Source organism: Rhinolophus sinicus, chromosome 17 (genome assembly GCF_057876585.1).
Source record: "Rhinolophus sinicus isolate RSI-liver-muscle chromosome 17, RSI-T2T, whole genome shotgun sequence".
NCBI classification, from domain to species: domain Eukaryota; kingdom Metazoa; phylum Chordata; class Mammalia; order Chiroptera; family Rhinolophidae; genus Rhinolophus; species Rhinolophus sinicus.
The window spans coordinates 161,666,587-161,690,474 of NC_142517.1; the positions used below are offsets into that span (position 1 = coordinate 161,666,587).

The following is a 23,888-nucleotide window of genomic DNA, read 5'->3' on the forward strand; positions in this document are numbered from 1 at the left end:
CCGAGCTTGAATAGCTCTTTTTTACTGTCAATCTAAAATGTGTTACATCTCTTACTTCAAAATAATCTTACTTTTCTCTATTTGTCTTACATGGAGAAGAGCGTGGTGTTAGGTGAGCCAGTCACAGCATCTCCGGAGAAGAAACTTTAATTAGTATTTGTTATCTTTCTATCCATTCATTCATTCACTAGCAAATCATGGTTGAGGAGCTTACTGAGTGCCAGGCCCTCTGAGCTCAGGATTCAATGGTGAGAAAAACTTGAGGGTCCCTGTTCTCCTGGAGCTTATCACTCGGTGGGAGAGACAGAAGATTAATCAAATAATTAAACAAACAAACACAAAAATACTTCCAAGAAATATATGGTGTCGCAAGAACATGTAATAAGAGGATTTAACTTGATCTGAGGTGAGGAAATGTTTCCTGTGGACACAACAGTTGCTCTGAACACTGCAGGATCAAAATGCTAACTCAGCAGAGAGAGGAGAAGAATATGTTCTAAGCAAGAAATAACCTTGACAGTGTGAAGGATGGAAAGCTCCCTGTGACTGCGCAGCGAGAATGGGGTGAGTGTACTCCAAAATGTGCTGGGAACTTAACACTGGCTCAGAGCATGCGAGGCCCACAGGCGTTTTTAAGGAGCTTCACCTTTCACCCAAGAGCAGTGGGAAGCCACAGGGGTTGAGTTTCTAATGGTAGCGCTTGGAGGCCAAGGTCATTGCTTTATTTTTGTTTGTTGCTTTTTGTTTGTTTGGGAGGAGTGTTTAATGGTGCATTTTTTTAAAATTTATTTTTAATTATAGTTGATATACAATACTATATTAGTTTCAGGTGTACGATATAGTGATTCAACATGTATATACCTTACGAAGTGATCACCACAGTAAGTCTCGTCACCATCTGTCGCTGTACAGTTATTATGATATTCCCGACTCTGTCCCTTATGCTGTGCATTGCATCCCTGCGAAGGCCCTTGCTTAGGATACCACACAGCAGATGACACGCGGTGTCATCCCCAATTCCTTAGTTATTTTATTTTGCAGGCTTCAAGGACAGGAAAACTGTGGGTAATGGCAAATATTAAAAAGCATATTAAGTTTAAATATTAAAAGTGCTGGGTCCAGATACCCCCCGCTCCCCAGAGTCAAACACCTTCCTTCCTGGTATATCAGGGACTTAGTCCACACTGGGCCACTTTTTAATTTTGTGTGGTGGTAAAATATACATAACATAAAATTTACCATTTTAAACCTTTTTGAGCATGGCATGAAGTACATTCACGTTGTTGTACAACTGCTATCCATCCCCACAACTGTTGCATCTTCCCAGACTGAAACTACCCATTGTACAATCACCCCACTTCTCCCTACACCCAGCCCCTGGTAACACAATTCTACCTTCTGTAGGTTTAGAGGTTACCTCATATAAATGGAATCATACAATATTTGACCCATTGTTTCCCGTAGCATAATGTTTTCAAGGTGTATCCATGTTGTAGCACGTATTAGAAGTCCCTTCCTGTTTAAGATGGAAAAATATTGCATTTCATGTATATGCCACATTTTGTGTATCCATTTATCCATCATTTGGTTTGTTTCCCCCTTTCAGCAGTGTGAATAATGCTACTGTGAACATGGGTGTACAAATACCTGTTCGTGTCTCAGCTTTCAATTCTCTGGATGTGTACCTAGAAGTGGAATTGCTGAATTGTATGGTGATTCTAGGTTTTGGAGGAACCGCCACACTGTCTTCCACAGTTGCCGCTCCATTTTATGGGCAACATTTGACATTTGACATGGCCCATGCTTACCTATGTCATCTTCTTGGAGACTGAAGGTGCCAGTGGATTGGATGGCTGCTGGAAAAAAGCAGTTGCTAACGGACCCAGGGCTCAGTGTGTGCAGGGAGCACGGAGCAGGAAGCCTCTATTTAAGCCACGTGCCCTCCTTTAAGCCATGACGGCACATGGGCAGTCACAGCCCCAGAACCGTGGTCTGTCCTTGCTGCTCTGTTGGTTAATGTATCAAACTACTATTGCCTGTTGCCTGACACTTAAGGCTGGGAGGGCTGGAGGAAATGCCACTAACCCTCAGAGAATAAGGGCGTGGGAATGGGAAAGCGCCTGCCTTGCTTTGACTCCTTTGCCTGTGCTAGTCTGGCAGCTAGGGAAGGCCAAGGGTGATGCAACAGGAAGCCAGGATCTTTGTTCTTGGGTAATTTAAATTTGGAAACATCGGGGCCAAAGCCCTGCTATAAAGGGAAGTTAGCATAAGTCATTGTGAGCTCGTGGGTGCTGACATGGGAGCACCCCCAGACTTGAGGAAGAGAGAGAGGCTAGGGCCAGGGCATGTGAAAGCTGCCCAATTCTGCAATAGTCTCCTCACTCAGCACCTGCAGGCAGGGGGAGGATTCAGACTCTTCCTATCAGGGAGAGTCAAGAAGAGAGGAATTCTACAATAGGAGGACCAACACAAGAGAATAATTGGAGCAAAAGTTGGCATAAAATTCTTCAAAACAGGTTTTTGCAGCACCTGACAATAAAAGTGAATTGGAAGACCCTCACGAGGTCCCCATCCACTTAGCCAGAGACCGGTGGCAAGAGTTGTAGCATGTAACAACAAGGGCCAGGCAGGAACGGAAGAGAACTGGTGGTTTCAGGAGGAGTCCTGCCAGTTTAGGGCAGAGGGATAGACTCTAATGGTTCAGCCTCCCCAGTAGGGAGAGGGGCTCAAAGTGAGGAGACATAGCAGCTCTGGGGGCAGTTCTGCACCAGCCAAGGTGCAGCAGCTTGAGAAGGAGGAAGAAAGAAGTGGCTCTGTGGAAAGATAAACCATTCGGCAAGTATGTCAGTGACTGTGTGTCTTAAACAGGCTTCTCCAGAGAAACAGCACCAATAGAATGTGTATAAATACTGAGGGAGATTTATTATGAGGTGTTAGCTCACAGTTATGGGGGCTGCAGAGTCGCAAATCTGCAGTGTGGGCTAGCAGGGGGGAGACACAGGAGGCCTGATGGTGCAGGTGAAATCCAAATCAGTCTGCCAGAGAATCTCCTCCTGCTTGAGGTCAGTCTTTTTGTTCTATTTGGGTCTTCGACTGGTTAGATGAGCCCCCCCAATCATGGAGGGCAGTCTGCTACTCAAAGTTCACCAATTTCAATGTTACTCTCATCTAAAACCACCCTCCAAGTTAACACAGAAAAGTAAAAGTAACCATCATGCTGTGTAACAAACCACCCCCCAAATTAGTGCCATAAAGAACAACAATGAATCTATGGGTCAACTGGGCAGTGCGGCCAATCTGGGCCAGGCTTGGTGGATTGGGGTTGGGCTCAGTCATGCATCTGCAGTCAGTTGGTATAGGGTGGCCTCCGATGGAATGGTTCATCTCTGCGTCCATGTCGTCTCTCATCCTCCTGCAGGCTAGCTTGGGCTTATCTACGTGTGGGCTGAGAAGGGTTCCCAGGCAGCAAGTGGATAAGCAAGAACTCTTGAGGCCCAGGCTCGGAACAGGCGTGTCATCACTTCTGCAGCACTCTGCTGGCCAAAGTGGGTCAAGAGGACAGCCATGATTCAAAGGGTAGAGAAATAACTCTATGTCGCAGGTGCAGAGCTTCAAAGTCACACGGCCAAGATTGTGGATACAAGGAAAGGAAAATTGCTGTCATTTTTGCAGTGTGCTAGTGACAGTAGCACAAAATGTGAGTGGCAGGAAGGTACACTGCTCTTGTTTGGGGGGCCTGGTGCTGCCAGGTGTTTAGAATGCTTCTCCAGGGTGAATCTAGCAGCTTTTGAGGAAAGAACTTGTAATAGCAGAAAGATAACAGGTTTTAAAATCAGACAGATCTGGGCATGACACTATCAGAGCCACCTTCAGTCTATACAGCTCCTTCATGTGTATTAAGAGAAAAGGGAACCCTTCTCTCCAGCTGGCACTGCCCCACTGGAAAGCTCCCCCTCAACCAGGCTTCCTTATGTGTGTATGAGGTGGTACCCAGGCCGCACCACTGCGTGGAGTGGCCCTCAAATGTGAACACTGGCCAATGTAGCTCACCACTGAGCTTTCATTTTCACATCTGCTGATGGGAATTACAATACCTCCTTCCCCAAGGCTGAGGATTCAATGAGTTAAGGTATATAAAATGCCTAGCACACCCAGTGCTTGGCAATCAAGAAATATTAGTGCCTCTCCTGCCTCGCTGCTAGGAGAGGCCACAGGAAAGAGTACTTTAGAGCGGTCAGGGATGCCTGAGAGTCTCCAGTCAAACCAGTTATGAAAGGATGGAAATGAAACCTATATGGGGGCTCTGAGGTATTTAAATTGACTTGGGATGGAGGAATATTGGGATAGTCCTGTCCTTTACCCTCATCCTTAAGTTTGTACCACAAACTTACACCAATTGTGCAAAGCTTTTGCTGCAGTAATTGAAACAGGATGTCATTATCTTATATAGATCCAACATAAAAGTTATTTACAGTGAAATAAGAAAGCATTTCAAATTACTGAATGAAAGAGAGGAGAGGTGAAAATAGAACAAAAGACTCATGCTTCTAACCGACAGATAAAATGTTCATATATAAAAGAGTAGATCAGAAATTAAACCAAAGTGTAACACAAGTCACACACACGTACATAGATCACACTAAAAGTTAGATTTCCACTTAACCTGGGTGTTCATTTACATGTCAGTCCATATAGCCTAGGAACAATTATGCACTGTTAGGAGATTCCTCCTAAGAAAGTAGCTCTTCATTACTAGTTCTAATCTTCTCTCACATGATGCTCAGAGGCCATTATAAAATCCATTTATATAGCTGGCTTCAGAAATTAAATTGAAGGTCTGAGCCAAAGTGTACATTAAATTAGGGATTATTGCCTGTGGCACTCTATGTGAGCCAGGTGACGCGGGGCCATTTTAATTAAGAATTCTTTTTCAATAACAACACAAGAAAATGAATAACATTATGTCAACATTGAAACAGTTGCAGGTGGGGGGATTAAGGGAATAAGTGAGATATGCAGTTGTATTTTATATTTAATGTGCAGAGTTCACTTATGCATTAGAAAAAAAAAGCATCTTTGGAGCAACTGAATAAAGTTGTAACAGAGCATGGAAATCTTTTGAGCACCAAGAGAAGATGACTGCAAGGGGTAAAAAGAGGAAATTCTATACTTCTATTTAAAATTAGAAGAAAGGCAAGGACACAAAGGAATACAGAGTGTTAAGTACAAAGTTTTCTTAATGTTGACTTTGGAAGAGAATTTTCTGGGATATACTGGTTCGATCATCAATGCTTTTCGCCTGTCAGTTCACCTACCTACTATGTGCCAGATTCATATATATGGTGTTTATTCTAAATACCTAAGAGATGAATAGTGTCACTATTTACTGATGGAGAAACAATGAGAGAAATTGTCTTGCTCAAGGTCCCATGCTTAGATTATGGCAGAGTTGGGGTTCCAAGCCAGGTATTTCTAATTCCAAAGCATATGTTGTAACTACAAGACCGCACTGTCTGCATCTCTTTTTGTCCCCAAGAGCACTGATTATTTAAGCTTTTGATGCCACAAACTAAAGATAACAGAGAAAAAGTTGGGGAACCAAAGCATCAGATTAATTTTGCCAAAATATTGCAAGTGACGTTTAGGCAAGAGATTTGGGGGTATTTTCTCTAAAGTTTTGTCTTTAAAATAGAAGTGTATGTGGGTGTGCCCCTTCATAAATGTCCCATATATATGTCATGAGAAACCTATATTTTTACAAGATATAACATTTCTCTGCCTTCATCATAAAGAATCCATTTATCTTCAGGAAGGGGTTTCCATTGTGTATAAGACACTTTATCTCTTAAGCTGAGTGGTTGTTTTCATATTATTCTCTATGCCTTATTTCATTAAAAATTGACTCCACTAAAATCAAAGCATTATTGAACTAGGTAGATTTACTGATTATTTTGTAGGAAAGATGGAGAAGGGGTTTTCATTACAGAACCCCACAGTATTTCTTTAAAAAAAATCCTCATTGGACATATCTTGTGTTCCAAATCTGTCTTCTTTGCTGCCAACCATATGGTCTCCTCTTTGACTCCCAATTCTCCCCACCTCCTCTAGTTTGCAGATCATCCTTGTGGACCCTAAGTCATGTTTTCTTTTTTATGCAAATCAACTTAATTTTCTCATAGCTGTAGCTCCAAACTAGCAAATCTCCCCTCTGTGTGAGGATGAAGATATTGCTTGTCCTGGGCAAACAGAAGGCCCTCCTCTTACCAGGGTCATTCTCTTAGGTGGATAATATAAATGACAAAAAAAAAAAAAAAAAAAAAAAAAAAGAAAGAAAGAAAAGAAAAGAAAAAAGAAAAGAAACCCACAAAAATTGTTATTATAGAAAATAGGAAAAATAGTCTTATTTAAAACCAAAACTGGCTACATCTCCTTCTGTCCCCTAAGGGTGGGGACATAATCCATATCAGGGAATGTAAATGTCTCTCCTCTTTTCATTTCAGTGAGGAAACAAAGAATGAAAGACTGACACTTTGAAGCCTCCCCTAGTTTTGCTGTCACTTAGCACACTTTCAGCGTGAAGATGCATTCACGGGAATAGGAGCCTAACCAAGTCGTCACTTTTCCATGTGGAGATAAATTCCCAGAATACACACTAATATCCCTCTTCCTTTCTCTTAAAATCCCCAAAGACATGTTAAGCTTAGAGGGTAGTTGTTTTCCCCTGCTATTTTTGACAAATCCTGAGAGACTGCAGTGATATTTTGAATGCCCTTCATAATATCAATGGACTTCTACGAATTCCTAATTTTTTCCTGATCTTTTACCTTCTTGAAAATTGGCCTCTCAAGTTGTAGCAAAGCTTTGATTTAACTATCCAGGTGGCTACTCTTCCTGGGTACTTATTTTTTTTTGGTCACCGCCAGCACTCGTTCACATTTTTTCATTAGCCATTATGCATTAACTTCCCAAAAGGAGAAAGAAAAAGTCCAAGGCATGATAACACTAATTCTGCTGTATTGGCTGAGTCAACCATGAAAGTATGTATGTAAGCTAACTGCATCCTACAGCAAGCCTGCTGGTCAGCTTATCTCTCCATGTACTTGAAGTTCCCATTGAGTCTTCCTATTCAGGAAAGTGTCTTATCGGAGAAAAATCTACTTCACAACAGCAGAGAAAATCTATTCCCGCTACTTAAAACAGTGAGCATAATGCTTCATTCTTAAATATAAAGAATATGATCACCAGAAATGTCTGAGACAACTAGTACTATAAAAGAGGAAAATAAAAGAAAATAAGGAGAAAAACTGACTCCAGAGGAAACAGAAATAATTCAGGTGACTGAATAATAATTATAATAGCAAATACTTAGCATGAGAAACATGACCAGTAATAACAATAATAATATGTAGTATTACTGAACACTAACGCTGAGCCAGATCCTGTTTTAAATACTGTACATACATTAACTTATTTAATGCAAACAAAAATTCTATTATGTTACCCATTTTACAGATAAAGAAACTGAGGCTCAGGCTGAGGAAAATGCCCAAAGTCACACAGCTCATGAGCTCAGTTCAGGTCTATCTAAGTCCAAAGCCCATGTGCTTAGTCTCTATGCCATATTGCACTGAGAGGCTTCATCTTTGAGTTTTAGACACTTTAAAGTCCTCATTAACATTTATCTCAAGGGATCCATCAAGTTATCAAGTTTTCATGTAATAAGACCATTCAAGTTCTATCCTGACTTGCCTAAGAGTCTGGGAAAGGGTAAAAGCTTGAATTTGGTTGCCATCTACATACACTTTGGGAGATAAGACTACTAAAATCAGGCCACCCACTTCAAGAATCCCTACGAACTTGATTCTATTATATAACAGGATGTCAACAATAAAACCTGTGGCATCCATATCTTTCATGACCAGAAATAATGTGAAAGACATCTAGAGATACTTCCTCCAGAGGCTGGGGGATGTTGGTCACAGATAGCATGCTGTGTAATCTGAAACACTGAAACTTGTTGGAGAGGTTTATGTAATTAATTTGCATGGCAAAATGATCCAGATAAACTGGTTGTCTAGTAAGACCAAGGTTGACTAAGTGAGGCTGGATTTTGATTACTCAGTATTTTGCAAATCTGACTTATAATTATTTTGAAATGTCTACCACAAAAATTTGGTAAGGTTTGGTTTATATTAAAGAAGTGAAACAATAAGACAATTATCCAGTTATTTCAACTCTTTTACTTTTTCCTGATGTCTGGTGGTAAGAAGAATTTTGATAAAGATATTTAAATAATTGAGCAAAATGTGTTTTTATATATGTGTGGGGGGAGGTTCTAGATATGTGAAGATGCTAGGTAATTATCTCTGCTCCCTACTTAGATAGCACATCTCTTCCCTTTGAAGTACTTCTGTATTAGTCATCTCTGACTGCCATAACGAAATACCACAGACTTGGTGGCTTAAACAACAGAAACTTATTTTCTCACAGTTCTGAAGCCTGGAAGTCTGAGATCAGGGTGCCAGTCTGAGATCAGTCTGATTGGGTTCTGATGAAGTCTCTCGTCCTGGCTTGCAGACTGCTGCCTTCTTGCTGTACCCTCACATGACCTTTCCTCAGTACACACAAGTGAAGAGAGGGATTTTTCCCCTTCCTCTTCTTATAAAGCCACCAATGCTACAGAAGTAGGACCCTACCCTTATGACCTCATTTAATCTTAATTACCCCCTAAAAGCCCTACCTCCAATCCAGTCACACTGGGGGTTACAGAGTCAATGAATTGTAGGGGGATACATCAGTCCACAGCAACCTTCTACCGTGCACTTATGTATATATCACTCTGATACTACTACATTCCTTCCATTGAAATACTTCCTCTCAGGTACCTGTAAGTGTTTGATTTTTCACTCCCCATCAGGGAAAAAAATCCATTATATCATTGTTGGAGATTAAGACCATTTCTAAAAGAAAAGTTGAAAGTGGGGAGAATGATATGGAGATTTATTCATTAAACATGATTGTTAATGAAAAGGATGGAATGTGTCAGGAGGATGAATTAGTGACAGGAGGAACTAGCAAAATGTCCTTCTCAAGAATGAACTCTCATAGAATCGCCAAAAATTTACATAAGACTAATTGCTCAGGATGGAAAATTAAATTAACAAATAAACCAATTAATGTTTTTGGTCAAAGTTCAACTCTGTGAGACTTTTTTTTTTTTTTTTTTTAACTCTGTAAGACTTTAAAAGTAAGAAAAAAGAATGAAAATGAGTTTCCTATAGGAAAACAAATTTTACTTGGCTTTTTTTGGTATCTTGTCTTTTTTAATTCAGAGGTCCACTGTGCAGTTATTTGTGAACCTGTAATATAAATTTGTATGTTGTTTAGTTAAGGAAATTCTAAAGTGCAAATGATATTTTCTCTTCAAATCTTAGATTTAATACTCAATTACAATGAAAGCGAATTATTAAAGGATAGCATGTCTTTTGCTATCCTGTAATGTCCATGAAAATGGACATTTACTGAAAGTTCAACAAGGAAAATCTTCTGGAAATACAGGTTTTATTTCTCAGTGAAAATAATATCCTGTATTTGCATTTATTATGTTTCAAGAAAAAAATAACTTTTATTTGCTTTTATATCACTTATAAAACACTTTGGCATAAATGATCTCATTTGAACTTGACAACAATCCTCTGAGATGGATAGGTAAGTTATGAGGGGACAATGCACAGATGGGAAAACTGAGATTTAGAGGTTAAATTTCTCAATGTGGAAAAGAAAGTTTACCAAGGGCATATACTCAGTTAACATTATAGGGGGGAAAAGAGATAGAGGTATTGATAATGAGGGGAAAGAAAATACAGTTCCTGGAAATATTATGTAGAAACATGAAGACTAACCTCATGCAAAATGATTTAAAAATGCAATCTATGAACATAAGTATAGAAATAAGTGGCATGTAAGAAGGCTCATCTCATTGAAAATGAAAACTGGCACTATAGAGGCCTGATAAGTAGGATGATATGTGACATAAAGTGAAGCAATGGCTTAATGAATTTCATTCTCTGTTTTGAAGGTGGCATGTCTAAGTCTAGTATAAAGAAACAAAGTCACCCCAGATTCTCTAGGAGTCAGGGAGTCGGTGAGCAGATTTGTTAGAAAACAAAATGCACAATAAAAATATAATATATTTATATAGAATATATAAATGTAATATACATATTACATTTACTTGCTTTAAAAAAGATCTAGGGCCGGCCTGATGGCTCAGGTGGTTGGAACGCCGTGTTCCTAACGCTGAGTTCACTGGTTCAATTCCCACATGGGCCAGTGAGCTGCGCCCTCTACAGCTAAGATTGTGAACAACAGCTCTCCCTGGAGTTGGGCAGCTGTGGACTGCTGTGGGCTGCTGTGGACTGCTGGGGGCTGCTGGGGGCTGCTGGGGGCTACCCTGTGCTGGCGAGAGCCCGCTGGCAGCCGGCATGAGCTGCTGTGAGCAGCCCACTGATCACTGGCAACTGACTGCCTGGGGGAGAGGGTGAGTGCAAGGCTCATACCAGCCTGGGCCAGGGAGCTGTGTCCTACACAACTAGACAGAAACAACGGCTTGAACTGGAGGGGGGGGCGGGGGGAGGTGGAAGAAGGGGACAAAAAAAAGATCTAAAATCTATTTCTGTTTAGAACACTGAGACCGTGCATAGGCAAATCAAATATTATCATTATAAAATAATTTTAATGTAAAATATTTCTTATATCAGTGGAAGAATAGCCACTGAGAAAAAAGACTTGATTTCCTTTTATAAATAACTATGGATTAGAGTACAACAATAGTTCTAACTCTGCTATTGCTGTGCATTTAAAGCCAAGATGATGACTGTATTGAAAAAGTGGGAAGAGAAAATCAATAGATTATTGCTTCAATGGAGCTCACAACAGTGCTGATTAGAGAACACAAATGGATTGCATAATAGTAAAATAACTGTAAACTGGGTATGGATTTAAGCCTATGTTAAGACCATTCTTAACTGCATTGTATCTTTAGAAAACATGCATTGAAATTACAACAACAAATTAAATCTGTTCGACCGCAAAATTTAATACATAAGAAATAGCATTTATTAATGATCTGGAAGAGGGAGTAAATAGCATGTTAATGAAATTTGCAGATGATACTAAATTGGAAGGTGTTACAAACAACAATGCAGACAGCAGCTTAATACAAACGAACCTTAAAAAGTTAGGGAAAAGCCAATGGTAGCAAAATATAAAAAAGCAAATAGAACTTATACAAGTATTCATTGGAAAAATTTCAACTTGAGTAAGAATAATACAAAAGAAGTATGGCTAGAAAAGTGACTTTGAAATTTGATCAGGATTTTCTAACTATTATGGACTCTTGAGAGGGCCTGGGCCAGCTACTGGGAAGTAGTCACTCCTTTACTCTGCTATCCCCTCTCTAGATGGACCAGAAGAACTGTATCTATAACTATAGCTTAGTTGTAGACATTTTGGAGACAAGCAGAATGAAAAAAACATAGAAATAAGGCATATCAGTTAACAAAACAAACAAACAAACAAGCAACATACCGAAGAGAAAGGAATGACTAATAAAGACACGCAATTATGTAGTGGCATAATCTAATGGAGTGTTTATAATAAAGAGGGACCTTGAGTGTAAAATTCTTAGCTCAGTGCATGGCACCTGAGTTCTCAGTAAACATTAACAATCACTATTAGTAGTAGTAACATTATTATTATTGTTGCTGCTGCTGTTACTACCACCCTGAGAATTATTACTCCCTCCTGGCAACGTCTTTACTCAGATGTTGAAGGGATTTATGCCTTGAACCTGTTAAATGCTCTTGGGCCTTTGTACTTCCTGTTCTTGCAGCAATACTTTTCCCTCCTTTTTGTCTAGCCAAATTCTCTTCATTCTTCTCCCAGGGACTTGGAAGTTCTTTGTCTTGGAAGCCTTCATTGACCTCCCAAAACTTTTAGGTGCCCTGGTGTAAGCCCCCATTTTGCCGCTTTCAGAGTACATTGGAGTATAATTGTGCGTGTCTTTTCTGGCTTTCCCATTACACTCTGAAAACTCCGTGACAGTAAGGACCCATCTGGGTCACTGTTACAATCACAAAGCTCAGCACCGCGCCTGCCATTCAGTAAATGTCTGTTGAATAAAGTTTACAAAAGTCCCCAATTTCTCTTCTTGCCCCACTGCTCCTTTCGTGCCCTACAACACCTAAGCAAATTTGGTACCCAAAATATTGTTGTGAATTCTTCAGTCCTCAAGTTAGATGTGAAAACTAAGCTCAAACAATGGCATGGGCTTCATTTGTGATTTTAAGGTAATGGCTACATATCTCAACTGATGTTTGATTGTGTGCTTTAATTTCCCAGGGATTCAGAGTTGTGCAGGAGGTAAAGCACCAACCTTTGTATAAAAGGTGGTTAATTCTTAGATATGATCCAGACACAGACTACTCACAATCTAAGATCGAGGAATGAGATGGCTGGAGAAAATGCTCCTGGATACCAGCTCTCACCATAGTTCTTATCACTGTAAGGTGGGGGAAGGATACTCAGAATGCTTGCTTCCTTTTAAGTTGCCTTTCCTTCTATCCTTAATAGAATTTACGTCTGCACTTCTCTGATCCACTGATAGCTGGTGGCAGTTCCAGAATTTCTATTTAAGAGGAGCTTAAGGACAACAATCTAATTGAATGGGAGACTAGGAGACTTTTTCTTTAAGTTAAATTTGTACAGAAAATACACTGTTTTTACCCTCATTGCATGTTCATTTTGGAGGGTGCGCTTGGATATACGTGGATGCTAAGGACTCCCCAGCCATCCCGCTCCTGAGAGTGTATCTATCTTTAGTGTAGAGACATTTGAAATAAAGGAATAGGAAGGCTTGATAAGAAAAGTTTGACTAGATCTCTTTTCCTATTGCTATTTACATTTGTCAACTATACAGGTTAGAATTAATCAATATGCTTTAAAAAAGATTTGAGTTTGAAAAAGCAGAGTCAGCCATGGGAATAAGCACTAGGCTATAGCATTAGGTCTGGGGCCTGAGATCAGTGTAGTCATAAGGAAACAGGCAGCTTGACCAAGGAAGAGTCATACTTGAGGTAACCAATGTATCACACAATTATTTATTTCAGCTGTGGACAGATACAGTGGCATATAAGATAACCTCAAGGAGTATGCAGCATAATTGGGAAGGCAAGAAAATGCCTACCAGGCTATCATTTAAGCATATTTGTGAGACTCCTCTTTGGTGTTCAATGTTCCTGATGGTTATTCTCTTAGCCAAATTATGAGGGGAAAATAGAATGAAGAAAAAAATGCATGGGAAGGGAGGGGCATGTAGCTAAAAATATTGACTCTTAAGGGATGTGCTCCAAATTTAAAGTAATACATTCATAGTTTTAAAGCTGGAACTGTAGGTAACGTCTAATTGGGGCCTCTTATTTTGCAGAGGAGACAACTGAGGCCTGTTTAGCAAAGTACCCAGCTCATGAGCAGCAGGATTAGGGCCACAAGCCAGGTCCTCTGACCACCAGTCCAGTGTCCTTTCTATTACAATGTAGTGTCTTTGAAGGTGAGGTAAAACTATCTGAGTCACCTTATGCCTAGGTCTATGTTAAAGAACCTTAGTTTTCCCTTTAATGTTTAAATGGTTTTTAGAATTATGGGTTACCCACATCAGGAAATTTTTTAGCATGACAGTTTTCATTTATCCTAATTTCTCTGTTACCAAAATAGAATCTATCAATGCTAAAATTGCTAGTCCTTATCAAAGGGAAAATTCAATAATTAATCTGAATAACAAACTAGAAAGCTGGTTTTTTTTTTTACCTGTATTCACCCATCCCTCCACTCTCATATCTTTAACTGTATGAATGATTTACAATTATATTTCCCTCCCAACCTCTTTTCTGAACCTCTGTTTCATATTTCAACTGCTGCATCTCTACCTGTTTTTCCTCCCATGACCTCACCTCAACAGGAAGCTGACTTCCACTCCATATGTCCCTATTTCTGTCAATGACCGCATCGTTCTTTCAGTCATCCCGGTATGAAATCTTGGCAGCATCTGGGACTCTTTCCTTCTTGTCTTTCACGTCTAATAGGTTACCAATTTCCTGGCTTCCTGAAACATGTCTTTCAATTCAGTTCCTTCTTTTCTAATTCTATTTTGTACACTCTAATTCAAGGCCTCACAATCTCATTTCTAGGTAGTGACAATATTTACCACTCATGCTGCTTCCCAGTTTTGCCCTGGCAACCATCCTACAACCGTGTGGACTGCGCGCTCTCTCTCTAAATAACCATTAAAATAAAAACGCAAAGACCTATTTGATCCCTTTGGTTCTCGCTTTCCACGTTTCCCCAGCATCCATAGATGACAAAATCCAAACTCAACCTCCTGAATAATGTTGCCCATACCTTTGCAACCTCATCTCACTTTTCCTCCACAGAACCATCCCTTCCAATCAACAATTACTTTTCTTCTCAATACCTAGTTCCATCTTTTGCTCACACGTGGAATGAATATTCTAGTGTCCTCATCTGAACTCAGCTTTGTTAAAATCAACAACCAAGGCAGCAGACCCTCCTCAAATTCCCTAGGTATCTACTGATGGTTCCCCTGAGGCAGCCTTCAGCCCTATATCCTCAGAAATATCTTTACAGGTCTGTCCCCTTCCTAACTAGATAATTAAGTCCCGCAAGGCCACAAAGCAGCCTCCTATCCCTTGTATTCCCAGCGCCTATTTCACAGGAAATGTTTCTTGATAAGGACTGAGTTGACGGGATAGATGGTGGTAACTTGTTAAAAAGATGTTAAGGTACAAAGGGTTGCAGAGGCACAGGTCCCCCTCCGCGTGCCCCACACAATAGGGCAGGTGGCTCCCGCTGAGCGACCACCGGCGGCCTGACGGGTTCCAGGGCGTTGGGACGAACGGTGCCCCTCAGGGTGCAGGCCGGGGAGTCCCAAGCGCCGCCCCACGCCCGGCTCGCCCGCGCGTCTGAGCTGCGGCCAGGCCACGGGCGTACAGGCAGGCCCGGTCGTTCCGCGCTCGGAGGTAGGTGGTGCTGTTGCCGTGACTGTCTTCCTCATTGGCGCGGGACGGAGAGGCGGAATGTTCAACTCCTGACTCTGGCGGAAGCGTGGAAGCTGCGCGAGCCGCTGTCCTCTCGACCCCCAGTCGCCGCTCCTGCCCTCGCCGCGCGCGGGGCCTCTGCGCCCCCGGCTGCTTCTCGCGCCCGGCCCGGGAGCCAGGTAAGGGCCGGCCGGAGGCCGCGGAGGGAGAGGCTGCGAGGGAGGCCCGCCGCGCTTGCGAGTCGTCCGGGCGTCTCGGGGCCGAGGCCCAGCTGGGGTCGGGGCCCGGCAGCCCAGCCGGCCGTCCAGAGCCACATGGGTTCCCCTTCCCGAACTGGGGCCCGCCCGGGCGGCGGCGGCTGGAGCGAGCGTTCCGGGCTCCCACGGGTTTGGCGCCTGATCTGAGCCGAGGCTCGGCCACGAGCGGCTCGGGAAGTTCGGGCCGGTCCCACGCAGAAGTTGGCACCAGAAAGAGCGGGGCGCAGCCTGGAGCGTCTCCGGCTTTCTCAGCCCTGGGAGCGCGGCGCAGGCTTGGGGCGCCTCCCGGACCGGCGCTTCCCCCACCCAAAGCCCCCGCCCACCGAGCCCACCACCCCAGGAGAGCAGCTCCGGAGCGCCGGCCTCGCAGTGGGTGACCGGGCCACTTTTCAGGAGGCAAACGCCAGTCTCGCAAATCAGGGCAGGGTGCAGGGTACTTCCCAGCAGAGGTCTGTGCATGCGAGGGGGACTGTGAACTTCTGCTTTTCTGCGGGGCCGGGCGCGATGGCTCCCACCCTGCCCTGGTCATCGGGGAGCTCGCGCCCACCCGCACCCCCAGCGTCCCCTTTTTCCTGCCACGGGAGCCGAGGGTCACCCCTTTGCGGACCCTGTGGCGTCCATGGGCTCGTGGGCTCTGAGACCAGCAACAGGCCCGGAGGGAAATGCCAAGGCCGCCGCCTCGCCTCGCTTGCTCCTGACAGCTTGCAGAAAAACTTTAATGCAAAACTGGCGAGATGGTATCTAATTGCCAAAAAAAAAAAAAGAGGGGGACAATCATTGTTAGAGTGCTGAAAGTGTATGTTTCTGATGCGGCTGATGCGCCTTGAGACCGTCTTCAAAAGCACTGTTTATGGAGAACTTAATTACTATTTTTGTTAGTTTCTTTAATAATGAAAGCAACACCATTTAGTGGCTCATTCCAAGTGATACTGCAGTAAGCAGCTTTCTCAACAATAATGTTGTATTAGAATCGACTTACAATTAATTCGAGGATATTTGAGCTAAGATGATTGTTAAAGTATATTCATATTTTAAACCTAAAGCTGTTTTAGGCGAGCCTTCTTGCTTTTCTGAACTCGGTTGAATTGAACAGCCAGGATTCATGGATCCAAATCTACAAATACATTTAAAGACAAAAATAAACAGGTGATTCAAGACAATTAACGTCTTCTTTGTAATAGGCCCATCTCCGGAGTGAAATTTCATGGTTTTTGATTTTCAAAAAAATAATGTGATGGCTGCATTTTAATTATGATTTTGGTCATTTGTAGAGCCTTTGTTTTAAATTCCTGCTACAATAGTGAGGGATTTGGGAGATTGTAAATGCATATGAATTTAGTTTGTTTGGAAAGAGGGAATTAAGATAAAGAAAAATGGTCTTTTAGAGCAACGTGTATTGTTTATTTTACTCTTAAACAACTTAATTCCTACTATAACTTTCTGGGAGTTTTTTTTTTAAATTGGAAAATACTATTTAAATCAAAGTTTTAGTGCTAATAATTCTAGTTTTTTCTTGTCCAGGAAAGCAAATTGGTGGTTGATCTCTTTTTTCTTAATCTTTTAGGGAACACGTAAGGACATATTAAAGGGGGGGGGGGGGAGAGAGAGAGAGAGAGAGAGAGAGAGAGAGAGAGAGAGAGAGAGAGAGAGAGAGAGAGAACCAAATATTAAGCACAAGGATTTGGATCTAAAAATGGATGGTTAAAGATCTTGGGAACCAAGGGACCTTCTTGCCAAATAAGGAAACTTGGCAAGCTGCACTGTGTATTTTAAGTTAGCACAAGAGTGAGTGTTATTGGCAATATATTGGCTGAGTGCCTATCTGGAATGAGCAGTGAAACTGACTGATAGGGCTACAAAATTACAAGCAGAGTTATGAGGGGCGTGGAGTGAATAACCTAGTCATCAGAGAAAACACTGGAGAAATTACAATGATGTTTCATGGAAAGAGGTCAGATGCAGAATGAAGTTATTAGTGTGGATTGAAAGAGAAAAATGGACAGTTGATTTTTAAAAAATTAATAGATTCGGAGAAAAGAGGAGAGAATCAATGAGTTTTTTAAAAAAGAAAACCAGGAAAAGGTGTTTGTGGCGATATAATACTTCTGGAATAAGATAGCCTTGTATCTGTATCCAGAGATGTTGGAAATGAAAATGAATTTGGATCATTTGTTTTCCATTTTATTTTACCCAGGACAGATTGATAGGGAGGGTGTCTTTTCCATCTAAATAATAGGAACCGCTTAGGCACCTTTTGGTCTTACTGCAGGGAAGATGTAGGTTACTTCTTTTGTGGCTATTAACCTTGGCCCGCTACATACAAATAAGCAGAGTTCCAGCTGTGACCAGAAGTACCTGTGAAGGAAAGAGAGCTATAAATGCTAGAGTTTAGATTGGTTTGACTGATACATGGGTGCTTTTGTGTCAGACCCTCCTACGGACAGCTGAAGCATCGATTATGCCCTGATAGCAGTTAAATAATCCCAACAAAGTAGAAGATTCTGTGAGAACAAAGTAGCCACACGTTTGACACCCTAACCCAGCATCACAATTGCTGATAGGAAATGAACGCCTCAGATTGAACTTCAGGTGGTTGGTAAGGAATCCAGTAATTACTGTAATATTAACAACAACAAAAAAAGAGTCTGTTTAAAGGGAATAAAAGGCACATTAGAAGGAGGAAGAAGAATTATGATATGGTGGAAAAAATGATATGACTTTGAAGTCAGATCTGAGTTTGAATCCCATTTGTGTCACTTACAAGTTAGGTAGTTGGCTTGGGCTACTTTCATGCCCTTTATCCTCAGTTTCCTTACATGTAAATTGGGGATAGTAAAACCTGCTTTATAAGCATGAGACAGCACATGGAAATGATTGGACCAGTGCCTGAAACTTCAGCTGCCATAACTGAATAATAGAGAAGGGTGTTTTTCCACTTTCTCAAGTTATACACAGAGAAAGCTGCCTGGCTCACCTATACCCAGCTAAGGCTTGCCCTTGGTAGCCTGCCCTCTTCCCAGATCATGCTTCCAGGTGGATGTCGGGCTAGGAGGTTTTCATGGCTACTTACCCTGCTTTGAGTATAAGGATTTCCTAAAGTAGCTTTGTGTACCTCTGTGTTTCTAGACAGCTTTGTAATGTTTTCAGGGGAGAATCTGAAAATTAATGCATTTAAATATCTATATGAGAAGTTTGAAGAATTGAGGATTTGCATGAATAGGGGAAGATTATGACCTAGAGACGAAAACCAAAATCATTTTTACAGCTGATTTTGAGCACAGCTTATCTCCAGGGACCAACATCCTTCTTTCTGGATTTCTCTGGATTTCCATATAGGAAAACCAAAGAGAGAAGGCAAGAATTGCTGTCTAAAAGTCATGGAGTAAAACATTGCTTATTAAACTTTTCTACCAAAGTAGGGGACCTGTAAATAGAGCCATAAATACCCCCCATGTAAGAAAGCACTTTCTTTAAAATGCTTTATTGAATCCTGAAAATTCATGTGAATTTTACATTCTCTTCTGTACTGTTTGACTTTATTGAACAAACCAATACAAATAGTTACCAAGCATATTTATTCTCCCAGATCTTAAAATCAGTGCTGTAGGACGTGTGTTTATTCATATACCTGCACAGTGCAGAAGTGGGTACTCCTATGGGAATATGTTTGAGGAGTGTGGGCCTGCTTCTGATAAATGGTACTGCACCATTAAGCTTCCCAGCCCAGCCCACTGCATGGGGTAATGCAATTCCTGAGACTCGTAAGACAAACTGAAAGAAATGAAAAGAAGAGCTTTCATTTCCTGTGGTTTTCAAGGTGAAAAGACCTCTTTGCCTTGCCTTCGAAGGAGAGGAGAGGGGAGAGGATAGTTGTAGGATAGAAATCTGGGATGTGGCTATCACCTTTCCAGCCAGTTTGGGAGGAGAAATTTGGGAGGATGACCCAGTCATCTCTGATATTTCCATCACTGGTGTTAATCATTGTGCTCTTCTATGAGATCTAGCGGCTCCTCTTAGTGTCAGGTTCGTGACTGTACCCCTAAGAAGAGAAGGGAGACTATCCGTACTTTATAGTAGGTTAATTAGTCATAGTTTTCTCAAAAGGTTGGAGTGGATCTTAAACAACATTCGTTCTGTTGTCTTAGCTGATCCAGGAGTCTCCTACTGCACATGCCTACTTCCCGTTGAACACCTTCGGTGATGGGGAACTCACTGCTCAACAGGGTGGCATATTTTCTTGGTAGGCAACTCAAATAACCAGGAATTCTTTCTGTAGCTTCCATTCACAGATGGCTTTTGCTCTGGATCAGTGATGCATAATTTACAGTCTTCGTTTGGTCTTCTCTAGTTTTAATATCCCCATTCCCTTCCATCTTACATCAAAGTCACCAGTTTTAACTCTCATATTGACCCTTCTCAGGGAACATTCATTCTAGGTAATTAGTCCAAAATTATACCTGTTTGTTAGCAGCCAGAATGGTCAGATACTTTCTGTTTGATAGGAAACAGTTCAAGGGGAGAAATAGGAGATGAGTAGCAGCAAGATCTAGGGATGTGGGGGCCTGCTGACTGAAGTAAGCCTTGTTTACTCATGAGCAACTGCTTTCTCCCCCACCCCCACCCCCAAACCCCTGTGGATTCCTCTTCTAGCCAATCCATAGAAATATGTCCTATCAGGGCTTCTGTATTTTATTCAAACGCTGAATTTCTGTTCCTCCTGCCTCTCGTCATTCAACACAAGCAGTCAGTGGTATGGATTGTGCCTACTTCTCATTGCCTGGTTGGGCTTCTGTTTGCGCAGACATATTTCCACAGTATTTCTGTGGCGTAAGTGTCCCTTCCCACTATGTTCCTGTTCTTCCTATATTTTGCCCCTGGCAAGGAAGTGTGTCATGGAAGTCTAGTTTGCATTAATTGAAATATTAAAGTATGACTAAGAATATTTCATTTAACTAGTTCATTTTTATTTTAACCCTTGCTTTACTAGGGAGTTGTGCTACTTGTATGGTAAAGCATAGAGAAAAAAATGAAACAATGGCCACTCTATCGTTTTAGACTTTTAAAGTCGGCTTCTCTCCAGTATCTGGGACCGAAGATCCTATTCACTGAGCCCAACCTATTCTATACAAAATGTGCTATTTTTCTCTGGTGGCAGCCTTCGAGGAAGGAAGATCTATAGTAGACACTACAGATGTCAGTACCAGTTAGTTAGTTCAATTCACATACCTCGTCTCCTCTAGCTAGTTGGATAGATCTTATCTTTTTCAGTGATATAAAAACAAAAACATAGTAGAACAACTGTCCTGTTCAGGAATAGAATCTTTGCATCTTTGACCTTGGTATTATGAACACCAAACCAGAGCTTTCCCCATTTTTTTTGAAAATAAGACTTGTAGGGAAAAAAACCTACACAACCGTAATCCAAGTGGAATTGTTTTAATACACATGATTATAAAGTACATTTTTATTAGTTGATTCACTCATCTATGTTAAGGACACTAAAATAATACCAGTATAAATTAAGTATTAGGGCAGCAAGCTTAGCAAAAGAATCTGAGGACTGTTTTCTAAAAGTTTTTTTTTTTTTTTTGTCATGCTCAGGTCCTGGTAAAATTAATTTTTATTTCTATGCTGCATTAAAAATAAACGTGTAACTTAGTTTTGTGAAGAAGGGAAAGGGGAAAGTGTAAATTAGGTTTATAAAAATAGGAAGGATCTGAATTCAGAAATAATAGGCTCCTATAAATCTGAAAGATAGAAAAATCCAGAAAAAAATCCCAAAGGCCTATGTTTCTAGTAAAGTGAATCCTTTTATAAAGTACTTTTAATTTTTTAAACTTATGATTGCAGTACTTAATGAAGCTGGTTGCAGTTTCCTGAGTCCATTTGCTGTGCAGTAGATAAGATCTAAAAGATGACAGTGGCCACCACAGGAAGTAGGTATCCTCGGGGTCCCTGCCAAAGTGAGTGCCATCATTGAAGAAATAGGTCCTAGAAACTCTAGTATCTAAAACGTGCACAAAAAAAAAGTATTGTCTTTTAATAATTTAAATATTATCCTTAGGGGAAAAAAATGTTTAAAAGAAAATTATAATTACTAGTAAGATAGATCTGGCAAAAATGGCCAAAACTACCCTGTTTCCCCGAAAATAAGACCTAGCCAGACCATCAGCTCTAATGCGTCTTTGGAGCAAAAATTAATGTAAGACCCGGACTTATTTTACTATAATATAAGACCCGGTCTTATAGTTAGATGAGACCGGGTCTAATATTAATTGTTGCTCCAAAAGATGCGTTAGAGCTGATGGTCCGGCTAGGTGTTATGTTCCGGGAAACACGGTAATAGCAGAAGAGTGAGAAAAAATACAGAAAGAAACACAGATAAAAAGTATTTAGGAATCAGTAGTACAGTTATCTATTAAGTGCTCTGCAAAACTAATGGAGATATAATATAAAGCCATTCTGAAAACAGGAGAGGAAAACTGTTGAAGAAATCCTACCCGACTACAAAGGCTAAAGAAGTAGATGGCTGCATGTGGTATTAAGACTTATGAAAGTAATTAGACAGCCCTAATCTCCATTTATGGAGTGTTCTATACTATGTGCTGGGCACTAGGCAAACCCCTTTCACAGCATCAACTATGCACAGTGGGTATTATTGCCACTGAGAAAACAGGTCAGAGAAGCGCAGTGGCTTGTCCAAGTTCTAACAGCTGGTAAGTTCAGATTTGCTATTACATCTCTCCACCTGGGGCCTTTCCCTAGGTCCATGCTGCTTCTGTGTTGAAATATCTGTTATTTGGAAGTAAGATTTATCAACAAAAAAAAACTAAATAAAATAAAAAAAAGATTTCTCAAAGAAGCCAAATAATACTGTGCAAACTTGATAACTTTTGGACTATCAATTTTGAGACATTTGACACAGAAGGAAAAGGATTTATAATTTTTTATTTACTGGTTCTGGAAATGCCATGATCTGAGAAAAAGTGATTGGTTCAAGGTTACTGAGAGGTAGACGCAGAAACTCACGTCTGTCTAATTCTAAACCTTGGTTTTTGTTGTTCTTTGTGTTTGAACTTTGGCGGGCTGTTTTTTGTTTTATTTTGTTTTTAATTCAGGGCAAAAGTCCATTTTTTTTGGACTGGAAACCTATGCTTTCAGCAATTTAGTTAATAGTTCATTCTGTTTTAATTTTAAGAAAATTAAAAACATTTGTTTTTAGTTTGTCTTGCTGGTCAGGTACTCAAATGATTGGATCCAACCACCAAGTTAGTTATTTTCAACATTTTCAGAGTTGTTATACACTATTAGGCTTTCATTTTTGTGATATCCCTGTTCTAACTTACCCTTCAGTGTTGTGTGGTAGATACTTATTAATATTTAAAACAGCTTTAAGAGTGTATAAAACAAAAGTTAGAATACTACAAAATTAGGCCTAGGAATTGTTGCATAGAGAAAAATTGCCTTGTGTAGAAGCAATTATTTTAACATGGTGGTATGGGAACATCATTTGATCGAGGATACTATGTAAATACATTTATATAGATGACGCTTATTATTAAATTCTGGTGTATTCACTGGAAAACATTGAAACAATAAACATACTTTGCTCATGTAGCAGTCTTCCCCAAGATGCTCTAAGTATGATTAATCAGCAACTCAGATTTTTCATCCTTCTGGTCATAGGTTGATCCTCTTAGAATAACTATTTTAAAGTTAAAGGAGAGAAAGCTCAAAGGGAAAAATAAATATATGTGGTCTGACACTCATGCAAATGGCAATGGGAAGCTCACTCAGGCTTTATAGCTAAACCCATGATGCTTTGCCTGGCTCACAGGAGTTAAAACCTGTACTTTTATACCCAGAATTGTTAGTCTCTTTGGTAATTGGATGGGACTTCATTTTTTGTATGGTCTCAATAAAACGTTCCCGTAATTACATTAGTAGTTCCATTCATACGCGGCCAGGTTCCAAATGGCAGGATGTATCACAAAATGAGTAACAGTGATTCTGGGAAGAACGTGACGAGTTGTCTCATCTGAAAGGATAAGATCCTGTGCTTTCAGAGGCCCGCCTTCCTCTGGCACCGTAGGCCAGTTTCAAATGTGGTGGATCCTACGACTCATCCGTATTCCCTGGACCTACTCCACCCCAGAGGGTCTTTTCGATTTATTCGTACTGATCTCATCTTGGCTCAGATTTCTTCATTGGTTTTGGAAAGGATTTCCCCACCTCCTCGCCTCCTCTTTTTCCTCCTCTCCTTTGGACTCCAAGACACCCAATCCTGGTCGTCCCAAACACACTCTTTTCAGTCTTCCAAGAAGCCTCGGCAGCAGTTTCCAAATCAGGGTTTGCTTTACAGTCTTCTTGGGGGCACGTGTGAAAACTATAGATCTCAGATTTTACTTAATCTGATTGGACTCTTTCCAACTGCAAAAGGTATAATGGACAAGTAGCCAGAAACTATATATTCATTTATTTGTTCATTCGACAAATATTTTTGAATGGAAAAGTGTGC

General features: G+C 40.9%; 1 protein-coding gene across 2 annotated transcripts in view; it reads left to right on the plus strand.

The window, feature by feature from the left end:
* Positions 1-15,027: 15,027 nt before the first annotated feature.
* MAP3K20 (mitogen-activated protein kinase kinase kinase 20) overlaps positions 15,028-23,888 on the plus strand; it is a 164,346-nt gene continuing 155,485 nt past the window's right edge. Inside the window, exon 1 of one of the 2 annotated variants that reach the window (XM_019727457.3) lies at positions 15,028-15,292. The gene's annotated coding sequence lies outside the window, so the exon portion shown is untranslated. The remainder of the gene's footprint in view (positions 15,293-23,888) is intronic. The other variant, XM_019727455.3, reaches the window with a different exon arrangement.